The 26,020-nt window shown below is 37.6% G+C and overlaps 1 protein-coding gene across 3 annotated transcripts in view; it reads right to left on the bottom strand.

Annotated features, from left to right (window-relative positions):
• Positions 1–26,020, bottom strand: part of ALCAM (activated leukocyte cell adhesion molecule) — a 117,928-nt gene that overhangs the window by 52,619 nt on the left and 39,289 nt on the right. The gene's annotated exons all lie outside the window — the stretch shown is intronic.

The following is a 26,020-nucleotide window of genomic DNA, read 5'->3' as shown; positions in this document are numbered from 1 at the left end:
TGAAGTACTGTTTAATAAACATCATGCCTCTGCTTTGAGGATGAAATATCAACAAGTCCCTAAAAGTAGCTTCACACCTGAACCTGCCTTCTGTGCACCAACAGCTGCTGCAAGAATTATTTTTCCTCTCTAGACAGTCCATATAAGTACCTGAAATTGGCTGCTGCAGTATTGAAATGGGTCCAACATAAAATAAATATCCATCATTGCCATTAAAAAAACCCACTCAATATATTAAGGGCTCTAAAATCAAAACAAGGCACCTTAAATCAAGCTGAATGCATCTGAGTAGGTTTTCATTATCTAGATTTATCTTAGGTACATGCTATTTCTTTCTCATTAAACTGCAATATAAATTGTACATATAAAAATATTAAAACATAATTTCTTCTCAAAATGACTAAAATGTGAAAAAAGCCCACACAATACTTTCCCTTGCCTTGGTGTTTGCAAGAGAGTACCATATGGCTTGTCAAAATCCCTCAGCAAGAGGTTTTTTGAATTCAAAACTAATTTGATTTGGCAGCTCTTTCTTCAGAAAAATGTAAATTCCCATAACATATTTTAAATTATATTCTAGCTAACAAAACATTATTTTTCTTGTCCTAAGTATGAGCAAGCTTTCACACATTTTTTCATTTTCATTGTAAAGGTAAATTCTTCAGCTTTCAGAACTGGCAGTAGTATTTTTTCAAATAATTTTCTCTGCACATTATTAACAAAGTAATATTTCATAGGTGCCTCCATGTCTCCCCTGTATCTCACAATATTAGGCACTCCAAAGACCTGAAGTATATGGTAATTTCTTTTTTTAAACAGCTGTCCAATGTAAGTAAGGAAGAAAAGCAAAGGAAAAGAGCCTCGTTGAAAACCCTTTTCTTCTACAGGGAAGTTGCAGCACAAAGTTCTCCTGACTGGCAAAGGCCAGGCAGGCAGCATTTGACAGGATGATTACTTTGGGTTGGTTTTCCACACTTCTGCTAGAGAAGACCATTCTTCCTAGAACTTGTCTCCCAGACCAACCAAAGTAATTAAGTCAACAACTAAAGGCTTTTCTGAAGAAATCTGCTTATAGGCCTAAATGACATGTAGTAAAATAGTCTGGTTTTGTCCTGGATTTCGCACCAGGATGAAATCACTTCTTTATTTTTCAAGAGGGATACAATAGCTACAACAGAAATTGCTATCTAATTACACTTCAAAGAATGAAGTGGTTTGTCATCATAGGATGCTTCTGTATGTCTAAAAAACCTTGGACTACTGTTAGTACAATAAACCTCCTTTAGAGCTGTGTTAGAGGCTTTTCTTCACACCAAAGGACAATGAAGCTTGTGTGACTGTTGCTCACAGGCAGCCCCACAGCAAGATGATGAGTTAAGAACTTGACAATTTCCATTTAAGTTTCACAGGAAAATAAGAAATACTTCATATCCAGAAGCATCATGAAGACAGGGAAGAGGGGAAAATAAATGAATAAATAAATAAAAGATAGTGGCCAACTGAGAAAAAGGATGCAAAATAAGTTTAAATTGCCAGGCTAGCAAAGGATCCACCCTTTGGAGAAGTCTGCAAGGCTCCCAGGAAGAGATAAGCTTTCACAAGATCTTCACCAACGTCATCTTCAGTGGACACACTGACGGGAATGATGACATGGAAAAAACCCAGCTCCTCATTTACTTAATGAAGGTACCAGGATGCAGAGATGAGGCTCTGAGGGAGGCAGGTACCTGGGAACATCAGTTCCAGTATAATGGATGGATGGCAGGAAGATATGAGAGAACACCAACCCCTTCCCTGCTCTCTGAATAAGTTATCAGCTGAAATGACCCTTAACAGACAAGGCAAGCTACGGTTGTAGACCTGCTTTTTATCTCCAGCCATTAAGGGACAGTGTTATACTGTTCTAGCAGTAGTATCATTTCATTAAAAGCTTTGTTTGAAAAGCAGAAAAACAAGAGGAAAAAAGGTCTTTGACCCCAAAACCAACATTCAGGGAATTCAGAGTGCAGAAGAATTGCTGTATCAAAGCACAGTCCTAACTAATCTTACAGAAGCAATTCTAATTAGGCAGGAAATGAAGAACAGTTCCTTTCAGACTGGCTGAAAGAACAGTGGATTGATTTAAATCAAATCACTGATTTTAATCATGGATTTAAATCAACCAAGCAGGACACCTTGATTTAGCTCATCAACTTTAATCTTGTACTTTTTACTTTTTCCTAATGAAAGCTCATTCATTTTGTTAAGATAATGGGGGGAATTGTAAAAAGAACACACTTTATGTTAAAATGGCTTAAAATCTTTATTCTCGCTCAACATTAATGACTTGTGACTACAAAGCTTGAACTAATTTTTTAACAGTTAAAAAGCATAGCTTTTAAAATTCATTCAGATTTTAAAGCTCATACATGAAACACGCTGTAAACTATTTTAGAGATTGTAATAATTCTAGGCCTTGATAAATGTAAAGATTTTGGTATCTTCTGAAACTGTTCAGGTAAAACACCTCAAACTTGCAACACCACAGACTTTAAGCTATTTCTCTGAAAGAACATTAAAGCCCACTGAAAGGTAATGCATTATGTCTTTTAGGGACACCTACTGATAGTATAAAACCTGATAGTACACATCATTCTGTTAAAAAAAAAATTAAAAGCTGTCAAGATACTATTGCAAGTCACTTGATAAAAGAATATATGAGGAAAATGGTGCTGGGATCACAATGCTGAACTATTCAGAGTATTTTGAATATGAGAGTAGATGCTACCCCCCCAAAAAAAAAAGTTTTGTAATATATTGTGGGGAAAAAAATTCTGGAGCAAGTGCCAGCAAAAAAGGAAGAGGACACATAGGGACAAGTCCTCATACTGGAAAGGACCCAGAAGTGACCCCAAGGTGACAGAAGAGCAGAACGGACTTCATGTGGTGGTACTTGTAACCCAATGGGGCAGCACTGTAGTGAACAACAAAATGTATTAATAAGAATAAAGAGAGACATTAAAATGAATCAAGGGACGTTTCAGGAGAATGGGCTGAGAGACACATTATTTCTAGTACGCCCAAGCATTACCAGTGTACAGCATTAGTGTTTCAGTCAATACTGTTTCCCTTTTTTTCCTTTATTTAGAGCCTTGCCTGAGAGAAAAGCTGTCAGAAAATACTCATTTTGTACCAAGGTACACCAAGACATATCTCTCCATATAAAACTCAGCAAACCAAATGAAAAGTTATATGAGCTAAATAAAAGACAAAGGGCACGAAGCTTGTAGCTGAGTAGTACCTCATTTTAATTGCAGGTACAACTCTGACTTTTTGTTAGGGAAAAGTTCCTGATGAAAAATATCAACTCTTAATCTTTATGAGCTAGTATTTAAATCTTCACCAGAGTGCTAAGGCTCTGCTAAAAATGAGCAATGAAAAAAAAGGTGACGCTTTATTCATCAGTCCTGCTCTCGGCAGGCGTTCAAAGCTGCGGACTCAGAGCCGCTTATTTCCATGTCAATGTCTTAAGCGCCTTTCCCTTCTCCACTTAGCTCCGAAAAGCTTTGACAGAAAGATGGGGATGGAGCCCATCCCGAACCACCCTGAGCCAAAGCAGACCTAAACAAAACTTACAATCCCCGCAAAAGATTAAGTATGTTTGATTTGCTCATATTCTACCGCAGCACTCTCTGAGGATATTTTTTCCACTTTTACTGACAATGTTTTCGAATAAGAAAAGATTTACATTGAATTTGAAATGTTAAGGTACTTCTCCTTACAAACTACAGGAACCCTAAGTACAAAGTGTCAACCTGCTAACCAAGACAGATGCAGTGATTCTGCTTTTATTTTTTTTTCTTTGACATGGCAAAGAAAAGAAGGACTACTTAAACAATACTTGAAAGCACACAAGTGATACGGACGGTCAATCAAGAAAGAACATTCAGAAGGAAAAAAAAAACCCAAAACAAGCTACCACTGGTAAATGATAAAGACTTAACAAGAACTCCAGACTGTTGGCCTTTGGCATACACGTCAGATAAATTAAAGTACAGCTTAAACAGCAATGTAGAATTTATCCCGCTTTATGATTAGGAGCTTCAGCTATTTAGTTTTGTACATTTGCTTGGGAGATAATATTCTAAAGTCCAAGCCACATAATCTATGCACTAGCAGGACTCTTGGTAACTGAAGTTATCTACTTGCAGCTCCAAGAGGTTAATAGAAGAACACATCTGTGGGTTGATTTGCTGGGTAATACAGCCTTGGAGGGTTGTAGACTACAAAGACATGCAACAGAGCAGCTTTGCAACATCTTAAATAGTTCCACCTTTCACAAAACAACAGCACCTAACTGTGGTAAAAGAAACACTCTCGAAAAGCATGGTTGTGATGCCAGTTAAGAGTGAAAGTGGTGGCACTAGGAGATAAAATAAGCTGTATTAAATAACAACAGTGATATTATATTAGTCTCTAAGCATCTTTTGCACACTGTCTCCTCTCCCCTGCATCCCAGTAGGATTAGACAGTGCAGTTTACACCATGGACCAGACATGTCTTTGAAAGCTGTATTTGTTTATATCACCCTCTAAAGTCATAAACCAACTTTATGCAATTTGGGGTGGATCATTCAACCTTGGTCTCCCCTTCCAGCAGAGGGGAGGGAGAGAGTGGACAGACAAAGCTCTCTCCATATCACCACTTAACTTTCTCCTCTCAAGTCTTCACATCTGCATCGTCTAAAATTAGTGAAAGTAAATACTCAATGCATTCAAAGTTCTGAAAAGAAACCACATTATCTATCTTTAGCGAGCTTCCATAAATCACACTATTAGAGCTGGACAATGAAACTGGTTCAAAAGCTATTTCTCAGGGCACTGAAGACACCTCTTGAGGTACTCTGTCATCTCACCTTAAACACAGATTTGTCATACAAACAACGACAAAAAATATCAGAATGCACACCTACACCACTTATGAACCTCAGCCTTTACAAGCTCTTCTAACAGTAAGAAAGCTGCAGTCTTATAGACAATGAATGCATCTCTTAATTTATGTGTTTATTTTTTGAAAATCATTAAGCTTGCTAAATCTATCTACTAAAGAGTAAAAACATCAAGACTTTTTGTAACCAATAAACCCTCAAGAGATAAAGAGCATCTATTTAGTAAAATAATAGCTATCCCAGCTGGTTTGGGCATACCTAGCTCAATACACCTATGCCAGCTGCTGTAATCAGTGCAAATCAAGCACAAAACTTCCCCCTGTTTTCCAGCACCGCCAGAACTGCTATGCGTAGTCACTTATCATAACAGAAACACATGCTTAGGAATAATTACTAAAAAACACCTTACTCTGTACTTTTCATCAGATTTCACTGTGCAGATTAATTCAAAGCATAAAATCTAACGACAGGTTAAACCTTGGACCTAGCTGTTTTCAGAAGGACACTTGCTATGTGCTGACACATCTGCTTTCCTGCCTCTTCTGTACTTCTTGAATTCATTTATCAAAGAAACAATCCTACTCTTGTCTTGTGGAAACAGCCACTGGAGAGAAGTGAATCCATATATTAACAAGCAGCCTTTTGGCTCTGTTGTATGCAAAGAAGCCGTACATTCAGGATAACACTCATACGATTTTCTTTTCTACCTAATTTCACACTGTAATTTTTGTGAAGAACACATTTAAGCAGGCATCTTCAGTCCTACGGCTTTTAGATCCTAGGTGAATTGCTAGGGTTTTTTTAAATGTCTACACATCTATGCATTAGTATTTTACACTAAGTAAAAAAGAGTCTTTTGACTAATTCTCTCCTCAGAACTACAGCTCATCACCTTAACTTGTGGTTTGTCTTTCACCAAACACAGAATGCTGCATTTCTTACTTCATTGTTTACACAGGATACACCATCTTAAACAGAATTTACATTCTTCCATGATGGCAGTTGCTTTTAAACAAGTGGATAACATTATATTTATTAATAACTTGTTTTGCTGATCTAAAAAAAAAAATTAAAAAAAAGAAAAACTTCCTTGTGGAAAGGCGGTATAAATGTGAAATAATGTTAAAACACTCACTGTTCCTAGCCAGAAGACAAAAAGAAACCCAAAAGAAAATTCAACTAGAGCTTATTAGCATTACTCTACATATTTCAGGCCAAATACTTTATTCTGATAGTTGATAGCTAAATAAAAATATTTTTAGTTATAAGATTTACATATTCGCTTTTAAAACAAATACATGTGCAATCTTCTTCAGACATCAACATTCTAGCTATCAGTTTTTTGGAGGGATAACTTTGAAGTTTCTATCTGGTATGAGATGGAACCAACATATCTGTTTTTAAAACAAGTTACATTTCACAGATATCTATGATATATTTCGGGCTTTTGAAGTATTTAAATACACATCATTAAACATACTCTTTCTTCGTTGGCTACAAAATTTCAAATTTTATATGCTTACTTCCCTGTGAAAATAAAAAGAAAAAAAAATTAAATTTTGGCATATCTCAGTACTTATGCGTGGGAAACGTAACAGCATTTAGGTGTATTCTGTAACTTGCTTTTGCTACTTTTGAAATACCACATTTGTCACCAGGTTATGAATTTTCCTCTCCCTGTCACCAGTCTAAAACAAGAGAAGGGATCCAATTCAGCTGTTCCAAGGTGACCAGTCTAGCAAGTGGAAATTCTGATTTACTAAGAACTTTACACAGTTCTGCAGAACCCTATCTGTATCTAAGCAAAAGCCTATAAAGATGTCAAATCTTTCATCTATTAGGATTTAGTCTCTGCATAATTATTTCAGCTATCTATTCCTGGAAGGAGGAATAAAACGGTATGAAATATTCAAATTAGGGGATGAAGATGGGACTTTTCAAAATATTAAGAATTAGATAGAGATTCTATATTTAGGGTTTCTGGAAAGAGAAAGTGGCTTAAGTGTAGGGTATATATGTATTTACACACCTGTTTATGTATACGTGCATTCACGCTATAAATATGGACAGGTATCACAAAATTCTCTTTTCTATCTCACATGCATATATTACTGATGCTCCAAATAAAAAATGCCAAAAACCAACCCGAGTTAGTGAAACCATTACAATTTCTTGAGATTTCAGCCTTTAAGTTCCCTTTCAATGCATGAAGAGAAGATGAAACACAATAGCTGTGACTTGGGTTCTGATTTCAGTTGCAGCTGCATAAACCACTAAAATTAAAGAGTCATTCCAGACCCACACTGGAGCAACTAAGATCTGGCTCTACATTTTTTATGTCATCATGTATCTTTTTAAAATCATCACGGAAAATTTTGTTATGGCCACCAGAACAAACCATTAAAAGCTAATTATTTCAAATCTCTATGTCCTTGCCTTCCCTCCCTGCTCAAGCCAGTCAACAAACTGTAGCATTATCTTTTATGCTGCTTCTAAATTTATTCTCTTAAACACACCAGTCACTTTACATGTAAAGCTCTGAATAAAGAACACACATTCTTGTTCTGCCACCAAAAAATAAAACATTGTGCATGCAGCACTTCAGGCAAATTGCTTAACTCTAATATTTTGTGATTAAATATTATATGCTATAAAAAAATCACTATTCTGTTAGTACAGTAAAATGATTTAACACTTGACTACTGGTATGCAGTTCAATTATTCATGAACTATATAGTTTTAAACTCTGCTAGGTTAAACACTGAAGTTACATACTTGATAAATGATGAGAAACTGTTTTGGCAAAAAGGCAAATACTTGTATTTCATTAATGCAAAACAATTACCGCTATTTTCTAAATCATTAGAGTTTCAGTATGAAGGGCACTATAAAACCAACTTGTAACAAACCATCTATAAAGTTACCATGCAGAAAAAAAACACATTCCCAAAATGAAAAGCTTAGCAGTAGTAGTAGAATGATGACACTGTGTGCCACAAAAATGGAGGAGAAATAAAAAAAAAAAAAAAAAAAAGGGACTCTTGTGTGAGAAGTAATGTTTTAATAGGGTTAGGAAAATCGTGAAGCTCCTCAACAGGGAACCTCTTTGCTACATTTAAGAAAGTAACTTTTCAATTGCTATCCATCCAGAGTTTGCTACAGCTCAGTGCATCTACCTAATGTAGTCACCTCTGTATTCTAAGTCTGTCTGCTTTTGACTGCACACACTTCAGATCCTGTCATGTCATCTGGGAAAGTTTCCAGTGAGCAGAACAGCTCTTTATAAAGCCCTCTCAGCTCGTGTAAGTCTATCTCAATGGTTGAGACCCAAGATCTTCCTTCATAGTTTGCCTACTATGCTTACAGATCTTCCTACCTACAGGGGTTTCAGTTACCCATACAACACAACACATGGAGTTAAAAGATTACTAAGCCATATAAAGAAAATTACAAAAACAAACAAACAAAAAAAACACACACAAAAAAACCCAACAAAAAACCCAAACCAAACAAAACAAAAACCCACAAAACAAAAACAAACAAACAAACAAACACAAAAAAACCCAACCAAAAATGCTAAGTCTTTTGCAGTAAGAAATTTAAGTGAACCAAGACACAAACCCAGCTCTTATTTTTAAAATAGGGCTCAAATTCATAAAGATAACTGCCTTTGTAAGTCTAGGTTTTTGTGTTTTTTTCATTTAAGTATATTCATATCTATCCCAGGTGCCCAAGTAGGAAGATGAAAGTTGAACAGGTGTTCTCTCATCCAACACTTTCCTCAGATGTATACAGTGCATGTAGATATATAGATATATTTATTGATTAATTAGTGTTGGCTTTACCTACAGATCATGAAGAAAGTTGAACCTGTTCTGTAGCATCCCTGAAAGTCAAAATGAACTCTAAAACAGGCTGGGTTTCAAACATAATGCCTACCTACACTTAACACAATAAACAACTTGCAAACATCCACATCCTTGGGGAACAAAAGAAACCTTGAGAAAAAACCCACAATTTTGCCCAAAGCTTTCTCCTGCCTTCAGTCTTCACCAAGCAACTCATGGGACTCTCAGCGTTCAGTACCTTTCAGACTAATGAATTCCTTGTTTCACAGCAAACTCAAAGAGATCTACGAGATTTTGTTGCTTTCTGCCAAAACAGGCCAACGCAATCGGGTTTAAGACAGAACAACACAGGAAGCAATATCAGAGACCCAGGTCCACCGAGGCACATCAAGTTTCACCGAACGCTTTGTTATTGGATTACAACACACATGCTCCTTTGGTTGATCTGTATTTCCACTCTAGGGATACATACAGGAGTAGCTGCCTCTGGAGTAACCAGAACATGCTGTTTATTCCAGCTTCTATAGGCATTGCAAAATAATCCCCATCAATGCACAGTTAGTATAAAAATTCACCAATTTCCACAGAGAAATCTGAAACAGGTCTGATAGTGACAACTCTATGAGATTTTTCTGGGGTTTTATGACATATCAGCATTACATATCTGGGGAATAAATAAACTGAACAAACACAATAATAATTTTTTGAGTGATTCTTTAAGTCATTCTATATGTACTATAAGTTGAAATATGAACTTACAAACTGCTTCTGAGATTCTAACCTCCAAGTTTAATCGCAATGAATAAAAAAAAATTGTTATAATTTGGCACCCAGCTGTGAAAACAATCCCCCATCTTCTGTTTTGGAAAAACAAAACAGCTTTTGCTTTAGCTCATTCTTTATGAAACATAATGTGGGAAGCAACAGCTTTAAACTGCTGCTTTTAAGTGTCACTTGGAGGCACGGCTACTTAGAAAATTAAACCCGTAATACATTATATTACAAATGCAATTCCAGGTCTCCTAGGTATTAACCTCAGGTTCTAAACACAATTTAATTTGACTCGGCTGCCTGTCTGAAAACTACAGAAAGCAAGATTTTATAACTTTTCCACTACAATACAGTGATTTGGTTCTTCTAACAGCTTATTGCTATTCCACTATACTTAAAATCACTGTGTGCAAACACCAGAATTACTCCTTTTCACTTTCTTTTATATTTTCTGTTCAAAAATTATGTAACAGCAAAAAGCAGTCAGCAGAGTAAGTATTAAAATACACATATAATCTACTTGATTTTAGAGATGTCAGCATATTTTTTATTTGTTATTACGGATTTGCAATCTTCCATACTGCTCAGATACCAAAATTTCTCTCTGCATTTCAAGTTTTGGCACTGCTAGGGCTTCTATTATAGTGGCATGAAGCAACCTGAAGGCTCAGCCTCCACTGTACCAGGCGTTCCACATCTCTGGAGGGAGACTGCCACGAATGCCTTGCAAAACAAGCCAGGTAAAAAGAAAAAATGAAAGGTAAAACATTTCTTCCATCTCTTCTTCCCACCTCCCCGCAGTTTCCCTGTCCTTGAAGTAGCCATAGGAAGTAGGATCCAGTGAGCAGACAATATGCTTTTGAAGGGAGAAGCTGCACCACGGAGCTGGGGAATGGCACGCCATGCACTACTGCTTCTGGGCTCTTGGGTTTGCCAGGAGACCCCACATGGTGTGCACACCACTGTGGAACAGGTCACACCTGCTGCTCTTAAGCAGTCTCACCTGCAGATAGAAACCTGGAAACCTCACTCTTTAAGATGGTCTCCCTCAAATGCAGGCATGAAAGTGTGGGAACGGGCAGACCCACCTATTACAAGGGGCCAGAGACTGATCTCACCTTCTCAAACAAGACTAACCGAGGTGTTAAATTCCAAATACGTCATTGCTGTGGCACCTTGGTTGGTTTAAGTGGTGAAAAAGCAGCTTGAGGGAAACGAGAAGGGGTAAGAGGCAAGGACAGCTTTCTTCCTAGGGACAGCACATTTCACAAATCCATGAGATCCTAAAACCTGTTAAGTCCTGGGCGCACAGCCACAAGCTCTGCAAGAGCACAAAGGGCAGCTCTGGAGTTCAGACAAAACAGACCCTAAGAGCAATAGCTCTTTCATGCTTTTCTAGGTCTGGCTTACACAAATGACATCTCCCTGTAAGTTCTTCTGTTAGCAAACCCCTGGGGATGCTACCACCAAGGGCTGCTGAAAAACGGAGCATTAGGAAGGATGCACAGTCTGCATCCTTTGGTGCAGGATGATCAGCCATAAGCAAGTGAGAGTCCGTTTTGCTCTACAGGTCTGAACACTTACCACATAACCTCATGATTTCAACCTGAAAAGTGTACAGCTAGTAAAGCTGTTCCTGGACAATAATTTTCTTACTTTTTATAGGGAAGGATTAGTTAAAGTAACAGCTACCATGGAACAAAAAGCCTTAATAAGACACAAATATTTTACTTTGGTTAAAAATAAAGAACATATATAAATCAGACTCCTTCTCAAAAACATTAATTCAGTCAGAGATATGTGTGTGTATGAGCAAGGCAGCACAGCCATTAACATAAATTTAGAGAGTCAGTACTGCTTTTTGGGCAATCAAAGTGCCATACAATGGAGAAATCTGACTTCCTTAATTGCCCCTCAATCATACTCTGAGAAGATATCCAGCTCAGCATCCCAAGGTTAAGCAAAGCAAACTGCACCACTACTTATGATTATTTTGTCTCTACACAACATAAGATTCCCCCCAAAATTCTGTTATCACAGATAAGTGAAATGTTGTGATCTGGTGCAAAACTATAGAATCCTCCATTAATTATATTAGATTTTTGACTAACATATTTGGAGATTAAAAAAAAAACCCCAACCAATATCCCGAATCCATCCCAACTCAGCAAATTCATTGCTGCAAGTTGTCAAATAAAACAAATAAACATTTTTTTATTACTATATGAAGATATCTCTGAAGATATCCTAGGAGAAAAGGAAACAAAATCCTATTACACATTTAGGAACTTAATTTTTTGAATCAAAACTTTTGAACAAGGATTTAAATTTTATTTAAAATGCAGTTTAACCTTTGCTGTTAAACTACATTCAGCTTGCTCCAGGAATTTAGGCCACTTATCTTAGAAAACCAGCTGAAGAGTACAGGCCCTTTAGTCTATGTCAAACAGATGTGCACTGTAAATTAAGAGTATTATCCCAGCTTTTGCAAGGTGTCATCAGGCAACTCCCCAACCAATGCAGGATCCACAAGACATGTTTTTGATAGCTACAATCCTCACACTTCCCTCCCTCTTCTCTTCTTTCCAGCCCATTTACCGAAAATCTTAGAGCACCAAGTGTTCCCTCTTTGTGTACATAAACTAAGAGTTCAGGATGTAACTCAGCCCACATTTCCCCAGCTAAAAGCTAACCTGAATTGGACTCATCTCCATAAGGAAGAACACATGACGGGAGATTACGGGGGAAAAAAACCACACAGGGGCCTCATTATAGACCCAACCCATGTGCTTTTTCAGTAAAGTCAGTCTCCCTACATAATCTCATTGCACTCTAAAAACTGAGTGTTACAAAAGCAAGCAGTATAAATACACATTTTTTTGCTGTCAAACACACCTGAAGTCCTCCACGTCACATTAAACAACCTAATAGTTTAAGGCTTATCAAACAATTTTTAAAAGGAAGAAAGCAATAAGTTATTTCTTTACTCCACTTAGCTGCATATGCTGTCATGTCTCCAGGACTTCCATTAATGCTCCCAGTGTCCCTTTATTTTCCCACTTGTTGCTTGCAGGCCTAAAATGCTAACAGGAATGTGCTCCAAAAAGCTCACTCTTACCAAGTATAGAAGCAGAACTCCCAATTCTTCCGGTGTGTATCACTTATAATCTTGTTTTATATGGAGTTTTTGGAGGAGGTGGGAATACAAAGCAGTACAAGCAGAGAGTTGGATTAGCCAGCTCTAGGTAGATACATACCCACCACGGACCTGAAGATACTGCAGAATCACAGACTCATAGAAAAGTCTGGGTTGAAGGGGGTTTGGAGATCATCCAGAGCAACCTTCTGTTCAAAGGAGAGCCCAGATCAGGTTATGCATGGCCCTTTCAAGCCAATTTTTAATTATTTACAGTGAAATACTACATTTTTATCTAATCCTACTTTTCAAATTAGGTAACAAGTGTAAGAATACTTAAATACTAGACAGGTGTTGACTTTAACGGAGACCTTTCATTTTGACTGATTTTCATGTATTAAGTCTTTTCCCTTAAGGAATGACAACTTCTAATACAATTTCAAGACAGAAAGCAAATGCAAGGTTAAAAATTTGGTTCAAAATCACCCAATATCCTCTTGCTCTAGAGTTTTACAGTAATATGAAGATTACAAACAATAAAAATGCAGCTCCAGAGACTATAGCAAAGCATCCGAGAGACTCCGTGTTCCAGCTGCCATTTGGTGTAAAACCCAAGCCACTCCATTGTTTTCCAGGTAGAGACAGAAAGAAGCTGCTGAGCTGTTTTATAATTATTGTGTGACAGTTGAGACAGTGCTAGCATATTTTGTTTGTGTTAGAATTGGGTCTGTCTAAAGCTTGCCGATATCAATCAACTTCAATGAGTGCTGGATCAGATCCACACCTGAGAATTTAAGCGATTTAATTAAGGCTTTGTCAATCCCAAAGTTTGTTCAAGAAGCAGCTGGCCATTAAATGAATAGGACAGGCTGTTCTTTTAAACTTGTAAGGCTCCCCCTCGAGGACCACAGCAAACATTTTAGGTCCTTAATCTACAGTTAAGGTTAATCTGTTTTAACAATTTCCTACTCAGCTAAAATCTGCCGGATATTGATGAGGAAGAAAGCAGGACAGAGCCTTGATTAACTGAAGGGCAAATTAAGTTTTCAACTGAATCCTGGACACTGGAAAAATAACAGCTGGGACAAGAAGAAAAATTTGCCTCCTGAAGAGTAAGGAAAGATCTGAAACACTGACTCCCTGTGCAGAACAGATAGCTACAGGAGAGGCATTTGGAAAGAGAAGAATTACAACCAATCAAAACTGGAAGGCTCAAAGGGTGGTTCCATTAAGAAACTCAATGTCAGATTAAGACCACAGGAAGAAAGATCCTCTGAATGTCAGTTTTGTTAAAAGGAGTATTTTAAGAAAAAAAACAGCAAAAGAAATGCGATTTCAAGTTGTGAAAGAAAGCTTTTTCCCCCCCTCCAAACTCTGCACCTGATTGCTAAAATAGGTGCTATTTGCCCTTTCAGTAGCCACCTCTGTGGATTTTATCAAAGACTTTTAGTGGGAAACCAGTATCACCATCTACTTGTTAGGAAGAATCACGCCAGTATTGTGAGATACGCCCAGACCACCGGTCTCCAAGACACATGAGCAGCTGCTGAGAGGGCACTTCATCTCCTGAAGCTGTGATTAACTATTCTGAACTTGATACAAGGGAAGCAAAAGAAATAGACTCTGCAGGCAAAAGATGAAATTATCTATAGCACTGTGTACGAAGAAGTGCTAAGAAGTAACATTTCTTGTAACATGATCTGCAAGAAACCAAAGGAAACATATTGCCAACATAAGTATGAGGAAAAAAAATGCTGATTTACTATTTAAGTAACATCATTCTAGAGCAATCTGAAATGTGCCGTTCCTCTCATAAATATTACTGAGAGAAGCAGATACAAGCATAGCATTGGGAGGAAAAAGGCACGTAAAAAAGGTGAGGAAGTAGAAGTAAACTGAATAACAAGAGGTTAGATGGCAAAAATTTAAACTGATTAATTTTTAACAGAATCAAAAGTGCTTCGATTCCAAATACTGGCAAAGCTAACATGTCCCATGAAAACTGTTTCATGCTATAAAAACAAATTTCAAAGAACATTAAAAAAATTAAGAATCCTAATGTCTTCTGACGCTATTAAATCACTAAATACTTTGAGGATCTTAACCTTCCTAATCTGCAATGAGACTTTTGGGTACTATTAGCCATTATAAAATTCTGTGTAAAGTTCTCTTAGAAAGTTATCAAGACTAGTATCTCTTGTATATCTCTCCAAAACGTGGTTTAGTAAGTTCGGTTTTGTGAATGTTGTTACCCATGTTTTAGCAATGTCAAACCCCTCTTTGTTTTTTAGCATACAAATTACTTTTGATTCATGAACAGTCCTTGAGCTGTACAAAGGAGTTGTTTCTACCAGCATCTGAAGTATACAGAAAACCTACAACAAAAATGCAGCTGAACATACTACCACTCTTGGTTTATCTATTCGTGCTGTTAAAATTTCCATTTCAGCTCTTCAGCAGCTCCCACTTTTCTCACTTTAAAACATAAGGATTATCAGGGCTAAGTATGCATTTCAAAAATTTCACTGATTTTTTTTTTGTATGCTGATTTGCACTGTATTTTTTAACCCCCAACAGAACCATCTACAGCCATTTTCTTACTCTAAGAAAAATTAACAGAGTAGTAAACTCAGGTGGAGCTAATATTACCTAGCTGTAATTACCTTCAATATCGGCTTTTATACCACTTCAGCATCACCTCTATGCTCAGATAAGAGAAAAAGACATTTCTAGGGAACTAACAAAGAATAGTCTTCCTCGTAGTGAATCACACCCTCTTTACTGTGAACAGACACTGTGAACAGACAGCTGGCTGAGATGTACACCTGCTCAAGAGGTCAGATAAACTCCTGTGACTATGGTACTCAAAATATTTCACTGAATCACAGAAACACAGAACATGCTGAGTTGAAAGGGACCGACAAGGATCATCAAGTCCAACACTTAGTCCTGCACAGAAACCTCCCCAAGAGTCGCTCCATGTGCCTGAGAGCATTGTCCAAATGCTTCTTGAACTCCGTCAGGCTTGGTGCTGTGAACACTTCCCTGGGAACCCTGCTCCAGTGCCCAACCACCCTCTGGGAGAAGAACCTATTTCTAATATCCAACCTAAAGCTCCCCGACACAACTTTTTGTAAAAAAACAAGAACAAACCAACAAACAAAAATCGCAAACAGACAACAGCCATTTTAAAGAAGTTACCAACAGAAGCTGACAGTCAAATATACTGTGCATAAGCTGGCAACTGTTCTCAGCTCTGCCCTTGGATGGTAACATTTACACACTGGAAGCCAGCAATGGTCCTCCCTACAGAGCAGGGTCACACAGTGAATCCACACTTGTCACTGCTGCAGGTCTACTCATGCAGTTCACCTTCTCCCTCAGTTGAGTGACTTCGCGTATCTGAGGAAGCCCAAATACACAAAATAACAACACAATATTATGGAGCCTCAAAGACTGTTCACATATTTATCAAAATTTGGTTCATACGCTTGCAAAAAAAGCATCCTCACTTCTGTCAGGCCAGTACAAATACCAATGCTGATTTTGTAGTCCCTGGTTTGCAAGCTGAAATGATGAATAAGCAGTTTCAATAATTTAGAATTTTTGCAGACAAAAAGTAAAAGTTTTCTAGGGAAAATGCTGACATTAGCTTGCTGCAAGCATTACCAATATCTTTAAATTTACACAACTAGAAAAAAAAAAAAAAGAAAAATGTGCAAAATCAGTATTGAGAGTATTACTATTCATGACAACGTAAGTGATGGATTTCTTTTCCCAAAGACCAGAAGATATTTCACAGACATTGAATACAGAAGAGAACACTCCACAGGTATTTAATCTAGTCTGTGGTATTAAAACATTCAAAGTGTTTAGAAGATATAACAATGAAAACAACGTATAAAACTTTATTTCATAAAGACATTGATATTGAGCAAACTACACATAAAGATTCTCTAGACATCTCAGTTAAAAACTTACATAATTTTTGAAAGATATCACCATTACCACAAGTAACCAAAACAAAAAAGGCGTGCAATGGTTTATGTTCCTATTTCAAATTAATTTAATAGCTTCAACTAATAATAATTAGAATTAGTAACACAATTTCTTCTTATCAACGACCAAAGAAATTTTCTAGTGAGCTTTTGTGACACTGTAGATTTGGCCCTTACAATAAGTAAATAAATGTGTAGGAGAAAAAAAAAAATCTATTTGTAGTTTTAAGACTGCAAAAATTTAGAACCTGTGAACAGCTGAATTTTCAAAGAAAAGTCTGTTCCTGTGAGACAGCTAGGATTAACAGAACAAGTCCTTTCTCCTATTCTGTGCTCTCCAACACAGGAAAAAAAAAGGAAAAAGTTTTACCTATAATTCACACAAAAGACAGAGAAAGTTTATGTTTCAAAGGAAGAGTCACAAATTCTTCTCACTTGTTTTCAGACAAAATTTATGTAGGAATATTTTGGTGAGACTAGCAATTTCAACAATATAGTTTAATATTTATCTATTTCTATCTACCATACCAAGCACCGCAGTCACCCTCCCCATGCCCTCCCTCAAGCATAGTAAGCTGCTACTCATCTTTTACAGAGCTGTTGGTTCTTGGTGATTTTGTCATGATCATCTCTGGATGATCTGAGCTCTCCTTCTGACATGCATTTTTAAAATTTCCTAGCATTTCATCAAGAACAGCTCATCCTAACTGATTCTGACTGAATACTATCTCCCACAGCAGTGAAGAGCTGAGGGAACTTACTCTGAGACACAGCCAAGAAACTACTATTTTCAAAGCTTAAACACACTATCATCTCTGACTGATGTTTGATTGTAACAAGTCCTTCTTTGCAGACTTGTGTTAACATACTTGACCAAGTTTGTTTTGCCAGTGAATCAGTATTACTCGAATCAGCATTCTCTACCCTTTGGGGACAAGGGGGAAGGAGCTGCTTTATTTACTATCCAGCTTTTCTGCCTCCTCAGAATATCGATATTAGATATTTGGATGGATATCTATCTGCTCTACTGAACAGGGAAATCAGCTGATATCTACTGATCTGGAGGACATTTAAAGGGATGTAATTTTCTCACACATCTGCACAAAACCAACTGACTGTTGTCACTGTTATCAGTAACTACAAACTTTATTAACCAGTATGTGGCCCTTCACATGAAAGAATAAATGCTGTCATTCTTTTTCTTCGTGAGATCATAAAAACGTGCACAACTTATGTGGTAATGTGTTGTTAACTCTGTTTAACCTGATGGCAGATGAGATGAAAATGGACTTCACGCACCCATACCTATGTCTGAATTTTTTTCCAACAGCAAAAGAATTAAGAATTGAATGGGATTATTTAAGCATAATCTGTACTGCCACCCAAGAATGAAGGCTGAAAAAGAGCAGAGTTGGTGCAAATTATATCAACATATTGTATTAAAGTTCTCTGGACATGTACTCTCTCCAGAGTTTTATTTGCTTTGCAGTTATTTTGTGAGAATTGTAAGATGAGCAAATCGTTGTTACAACCAATGTTTTACATCCCTTCTTCAGTCAGTATGAAAGCTGTCTTTTTAAGACACATGACAACAGACTGTGACTTTACCCTGGATGTCTTCCAGTGCCATATTCAGACTCTGAATTCAGTAGTTGAGGTGCAGCAGAAAAACAGTTTCTTCCAGAAAGGTTAGATGCACAGAGAGGATTTGGCTCTTTCTCCTATGCTTAGGACAAATCTCTTGATTACAGCACAGAAGATAATCACAAAGGCTGACACACTCGGATACAGTGGGTTTGCACAGGATTTTATTTTTTGTTGTATACACAACTGTTTTAGTCAATTCTTTGTGGTCAATAAAATGAAACCTTTTATTTCAAAACTGAGATATTCTTGAACACAAAATAAGAGCAAACAGACCGGAGGCTAACTCTGCCACTTCCCTGCCCTTCAGTTCCAGTATCATGGGAAACGCTAAAGGAAGTCAGAGAAGGAAAGAGACAGTACTCTGCAGAGACTTGGGACACAGTTGTCTTATCATAAGAACTCTGGACTAAAAGTCATCTAACTTTACGTGGCAATTAAAAAATTTTATTTGAGGGCAATTTTCAGTGTATTGGTGGCTCCTTCACAGATGCTAACAAGCAAATTAAGAAAAGACACTGCATACTAACTGATTCACCAACATGAATTAATTTTCTCATGCAGTGGGACTACTTGAGTGATCAGTGCTCCAAGAGACACCTGTCCAAAAGCCCTAAAGGCCTCCCTGCTGTTGAACTTCAAAAGCCTAACTAATCCTGGCTCTGTTTCTAGCTAGGAAGCACTTACCCTCCTACCTCTATCTAGAAGGAGACAGAGGAAAAGTATTAGGTCATGGAAGCATCAAGAGCTTCAGCAGGAAGTCCTTTGTTCCCCATCTTGCTTTCCAGCTCCTATATCATATTGATTTACCTTCTTCTCTTCTCTGTAGAGGAGCTCAGGCCATACCTCCTAGAGTGGCAAAGACAAGCAAAACCAGACAGCTCATCCAGCCACATTCTTTTTTCCTCCTGTACTTTGCCCTCCCCAAGCAAGAGACTAGATGTTCCGAACAAAATGAAAGCCACTAAGTCTTCTGTAGATGTCTCTGTTCCACCCACCAAAAGCACAGATACACATTCAAAGCAGAGGACAAGGCCAGAGGTTTCACCTGATCTAGAAATTAGCTCTGGAGATATTCATCTTAATTAATTACATCCTGCTTTATAAATCCAGCAGACAACACGACACATATGCTACACTGGTTTCAACAATGCTGGAGAAAACAAATTAGCTGACAAAGAGGAAAAAATTGCCTTTTCATCCTTTTTCCATTTGAAATTAATTGCAAAACATGTACCAGTGTGCTGCAAAAATGCTGAAGTCAATATAAAAATTTGCACACGTAAGGACCCCCATGTATTTGATATATACTTCATACTATGTTATTTTTAAATAACAAAGATTTTTTTAAAATGAACCAGTTTACAGGCATTTTTGCTACATCAATATAAGCTACCTAGAAAGAGCATTTTTACCATTTCTGTTTTTCAAGCACAGAAGCTGAACAAAATAAAAGCAAAAAATCAACTGTTTAACACAGACTTGAGCCTACAGAGGCTGGACTTCACATCCAGGGGAATAATGAACTTGCAACCAAACATGGAACATTAAAAGGTCATATCAGACTCCAGTTCAAGGTATTTATGTACAGGGTCACAGTATGACAGACACAAACATTTCTGCGAACATCTCAGGTCATCAACCCGACATCTGTGGGACGAACAAGTAGGAATACAGAAATACAGAACTGAAATACAGAATTTCTTCAAAGTAATACCCCTGAACAATAAGGTAAAAATTAGTGGCATATTTAGAGAATGTTAAGTACTATTGTCTTTACTGATTATATTTCTTATTGCAATTGTCAACAACTTCTCAGGAAGATCATAAAATAACAAAAGTTTCAGGAGTGGGAATCAAACAACTGAAAAATCACAGATTTGTAAATAAGACCTGTCAAGCTTTCTAGCATACAGACTTTTAAACTCTACCCTCTAAATCTTCTGGCAAAGATGTAGTCCAAGAACAGAAGTCTCTGGTCATGAACCCACAGAAAAAACCAATCAACCAAACAAAACCCACTAAAGAAATTGGTATTTCAGTATACTTTTTCCTGAGAAGGCCAAAGCACACGATACCTGCAAGCATAACGGCTTTTTTTAAAAAAAACCTACTTAAATGGGCTATTTGTCAGTGAAAGCAAGGGTTTCTAAAGACCCATGCATACCAAATACATCAAAAGGCATATAAGCTTTTCCTTATATTGATGTTTTCATAGAATGTTTCTGGAAGGGGTTACAAAGAACTCATGGCTGGCTAGGAGCAACACCATTACAACTGTAATTCACATGTAAAATAGAGGCCACACTGAATAAAGATCAACAATTTCGAGCATTCTCCTGATATAGCACAACTCTCTTATACAGTATAAATATATATAGAATGCATGAGTTGTCTACCTAGCCTCCTTCCAATGATTCAAGTGACCTGGCCTAAGTCCTTCCTCTTCTGAAAAACGCACATTTGAGAAATGTTTCTTAATAAATGAGGGCGAGGGGGAACGCTGAACATGAAGATTTAGTGCTTTCCATATGTAATTCATACTAAACTGCCTTTTTATGAAAGTGGACTTGTCTATATTGAGAACTCTAGTCTCACATTACAGCTCTCTGCACAGAGACCCTCAGAGGTTTGATTTCAAAAGCTGGACATTGTATTGCGTATTCCCTGCTGACAAGAAGCCATCCAGAGCCTATTACATCACTCTTCAAAGAGTGGTAAAGCCAATGCAGGAAAACCCCCCTAAAGTGATCTGATAAATGATTTTGTTAGTTAGTTTGGCACCAGTGTGTCTGGTACTAATACTTCTGATACGCAGCCTACCAAGTACATGGTATTAGATTCCTGCTGTTTTGTGTCAACAAGAAATGTATGCTGCGACACAAGCCTTTGTACTAAAGTCTGGGAGGAGAGAAAAGTCAGAGGGGAACACAATACATTCCCCAAATAAGTAAGGAAATCACTGAATTGTGTTAGGATTGTGTATTGCTAACAGGCTGCCATTAGGAACAAAAACTCACAATTCAGACTAACTCCAAGCATATCACATTGCACTAATATTTCTTAGTTTTCAAACACAATTTACTATTGGTCAGCCCCCTCAAACCAAGGTATCAAAAGATCTTTTTCTTCTCTTACAACACGTTTCATGTAACCTTCATGCATATCTACTATCAAGACTACGAATGAAGAAGGGAAGTAAAGGAAGGACAATAATCCAGAAAGTAACCTATTTCAAAGAATCATCACAGAGTAAATCAAGTTAGACAGGATCCCAGGAGGTCTCTAGTCATCTCCCTTGCTCAAACCAGGGTCAGCCACGAGATCACATCAGGCTCCTCAAGGCTTTTTTTGGGCAGATATGCTATTCTCCTGTTAATGCAGCCCAGGACAGCATTTGCTGTCTGCTTCAAGGGCACACTGCTAGCTTGTGGTCAGCTTGTCTTTCAAGACCTCTGGACAGATCCTGATGAAAACTCAGGGAAAGAAGGCTCTGAGGACTTGGTCTGCCTAAGGACTTCTTATCTGTGTCCACTGTCACTGAATTTGTCCTGCTCAGCAACAGGTCAGCATTTTCCTTGTTTATTGTTTTACTGCTCATTCAGTGGCAGAAGCTTGCCTTACTGTCCTTGATGTCCCTTTCAACTTTCAGCTCCAGGTGAGCTTTGGCTTTCCTAACACAATCACTGCGTGTCTGTGCAACAATTCTGAATCCCTCCTTTGCAGCCTGCCCCTGCTCCCACCTTCTCAGTACTGCCCATTCAAACTGAAGCTCACTTGTGATCTATCTACTTTTTCCTTTGAATAACAGGTTGAAACATTTTCATGCTGGAAAGATGGGAGGAGAATATCAGCCTTAAGGATATGCCAGGTCACTTGAGATCCCCTCATAATCTTGAACTCCGTCATTTCATGGTTGCTGCAGTCACTGATTACACCACCAAAGAGCTTCTCCTTGTTCATGAGCTACAGATCACGAAATATTACCCCTAGCTGGTAAATTAGTATCTGTGTTAACAACAACAACAAAAAAAGTAATTCTAAGTCTACTTCAATATCAATTTTAGAATTTTAAGGTATTAAGTCTTGTGTAAGTGATGGATTTTGTGAAAAATGAATTTAAGCTGTCTCTAGACTTTAAAGTTTCTCAGTATTTGAGTGATTTGGTTTACCTACTTTTCTTAGTCATAAACTTGGGACCATAAGAATTCAGATACAGAGCTGCACTTGATAGCAGTGGTCACTGTATCCAGACTTAGAGCAGTAATGAGCCTTTCAATGTCTGGAGATTAGTCCAACTATTAAAAAGATACTGTAATATGAACTTCCAGGCTAAGAAATAGTTTGATATTGAAGCTTATGGCAAAGCACAGGAAAATAAAGACTGAGCTGAAAAATACTATCATCGGTATTTCAGCTCTTTTTACTTAGTTTATCTAAAGCAACCAGATGCGTGCAAGAAATAAAAATGCCTACTTTGCAGCATTCCAGTGAATATTAGAAAAATACACACTTGAGTACACAAGTTAAATACCGGCAGAGGGAATCCTCTGTCTGAATTTGTATAAAGGGTAGTTTTGTAGGTTATGCTAACCCCCAAAGAACAAACATAAAAAGTGCTCAATTATTCTTTCTAATAAATAGCACTTCTGAATGAGGAAGGCTGAAGGAGAATATTTCCTTCACAGTTAAAGCACTCTATAACTAGCTTACTATCAGCAGAAGGCTTTCGCCCACCCTCACCTCTAGACAGCATTGTTCTCTTGTGTGATGGAAAGCGACCAGCCCAATCTAACTGTCAGGTAGAAGGAGTAACATCAGTCTTTTTCAGTGGTGTCATCCTTGATACTTTTTTTTGGGTAAGGCTTCCATTTAACATATTCAGCTGTATCTGATGTAGATGACTGTCTGCTAGCAAGAAGACACATGACCCCTCTATATTATCTAGTACTGGAGCTACATTGATTTTGCAATACCACCTTTTCACTGTTTCAGTTCACAGTCTGACATTTTTGTCAGTACTGCCAGTTATTTCTCATTCTCTTTCTGTGAAGAATCCCCATCTATCATCCCACTGGATGAAAGCCACAATGGGATTTGCTCATCTACAATAAACACAGTAGTCATATACGGAGCCTGGTGTCCTATTGAAACAAAGTTTATGTAAACATACTGAGCTGAGTACCTGTCCATCCATCAGCTGAGCCCTAATTACTTTGGACTGATAATAGCTCAGAGTTGATACACAGCTACCAGCCTCAAAGATCTTCAGTACTTACATTTTTCTCACTTAACAGAGACAAGAACTGCAAGTAAGCCCACATATTAAACTTGTTCCCCTTTGGAAAAATTAAGTCACATCTGTCTGATTCTCCTTGGAAGTGAGTCAGGGATATCACGGATAGGATCTCAAGGTTTCAGTAGTTTGAGGAGGCAGAAGGGAGGTGTGGGATCGACGATGCAATGCCAGTAGAAAAGAGACTTCACTGTTTCTTCTGTCTTCAGATGAACACACTGAATAGGGAATATATGTTAAATAGTATATTCTAACCAACATGATCAAGATGCACAGTGGCATGCCCTGAGTTGTAACTTCTGGGAAAGACTGCCCTTGATAAATATAATGAGAAAATTTCTGTAAGAGAGCTCTATGGAAAAGGGAAGTTATATTTATTTATCATATCTCCAAGTTGATTCTACCTGATCCATCTTCTCAATGATTTCATTCATCAACACTCCTGCAATCCCAGACATGGAAATACCAAAGCCTATGTGCCCAAACGGTCTGGCTGCATCCCTTGTGCCCAACACTGATTTGAATGTATCATCCTCTATTATCATTCTCATGTAAACAGTTGAGGTCAACACCTGTTATGGCACCATCCCTTGTTTCAAAGTGTTGCTTACTTCAGCCCTCATAAATCTTAGGACAGGTCGTCGTTTGCTGGCCATTTCTCCTTGTTTGTTTGAAATATGTTTGCTTTTCCCTCATGAGCTAACAGGAAAAAAAAAACCTTGTTGTCATCATCCTATTGCCAGAAGAAGACATGGTGTTCTGAGTAGTCATCGATGCTGAGGTCTGAGCAGAGTATTCTGAGCATTCTGGTCTCAATATAAACTGTACATTCTTCATTTTTACTACTAGGAATGATGTCCTGGGAATACTATCCTCAAACAGTCTGCTCTTATCAAGACAGGTTGTGCTTACAGTCCTTATCCTGCTCTTTCTTTTGGTGCTATCACAGAAATACAAACACATAGACACAGCACTTCCATTGGTGCTTCATTTATAATCTTCATAAATTATACTAAATTAAAAGTATTAAGACTCAAATGTATTATTTTCCTTTCAAGTTCATGTAACTGTTACAAGTAATCAAGGACTTGCCACTTTTAAAACCATTCATATTATTTTGAGGATGTGAATAACACTGTAAGTGAGCAAGGCTTAACTTTGGTTTCTTTGTAAAATCTCAGCCTCTTCATTCTCTTCTAAACACCTGCCAAAGAACTATAAAATCTCCTTCCATATCTGGAAGTATTCAAGGCCAGGTGGGATGAAGCTTTGAGAAACCTGTGTACTGGAAGGTGTCCCTGCTCATGGCTGTGGGTTGGAACTAGATGATCTTTAAGGTCCCTTCCAGCCCAAATCATTTTATGATCCTATGATATGATCCAAAATCCAAAATGCATCAGGTACCTGCATTTACATTATTACCTGCAGTTCCAAGATGAAACTCTTCCTTACTAGATCTGCAGGTACCTTTTCTGTGTCTAGAAAAAGTAATAATCAATCCTCCCACTGTCATTCTTAATGAAATACAGAACTACTATAACCAATTTCACTTTGGTCACGTTTGGTCTGGTACTGCTACTTTAACGTGTGATGATCAGTACATTTGAAAAGACTCACAGTAATGGTTAAGACACAAAACCCTTCCAGTATTTACAGAACACATTGTTGCCATGTTTCTTGTCTGTTGTTTGGAATTGCCTCTAGAACTTGCACCTAGGCCCTGAAAAGCTGATTAGTTCAATTAAGCTAATAAAAAAAAAAGCATATCTCAACCTTCACTTGACATTAACAAAAGTGTTTACATGGCACAGTTCCTGGCTTCCAAGCCAGTAGAGCCTCTGCAACACAACTGATTAATTAAACAGTGCTGAGAAGTTAACACTGAAGGTTACTGATTAATTGTATGTTAGAGCTGTCTAATCAAGTACCCAAGGCAATAAACAAATACAAAGATAAATTATACAGTGATTAACACCATTATTTATAGTTTTATTTTTAACTGGTTGCTTGCCATACAGCAAACTTTAACCTGAATAAACACTGGGGAGGGTAATCAGGATCATTTACTGTATTACCCAGATGGCTATTATGGCTGTTTTCCCTTGAAGTGAAACGCATTACTATAAATGCATGGTCATCAGACAACTTCATGCATGGTCATCAGACCATATATGCTGAATGAGCAGCCATACCACATTCATTTATCATGTATTTTTGAGTACTATTGGTTGCTAATGCATGTCTGCAAGGGCTTTAATTCAGCATTGCAAACAGCTGTTAGCCATCATTAAGAGAAAGCAAGCAATCTACTCTAAATACTATAGCCTTATTGAAGATTTAGACTCAGATGACCAACAGCTCTTCCTCTAATTCACAAGCTCCTCTATCTAACAGAAAATT

Source organism: Chiroxiphia lanceolata, chromosome 2, assembly GCF_009829145.1.
Source record: "Chiroxiphia lanceolata isolate bChiLan1 chromosome 2, bChiLan1.pri, whole genome shotgun sequence".
Classification (NCBI taxonomy): domain Eukaryota; kingdom Metazoa; phylum Chordata; class Aves; order Passeriformes; family Pipridae; genus Chiroxiphia; species Chiroxiphia lanceolata.
The sequence above is the reverse complement of the archived record's forward strand: the minus strand, read 5'-3'. Positions and strand labels throughout refer to the sequence as shown.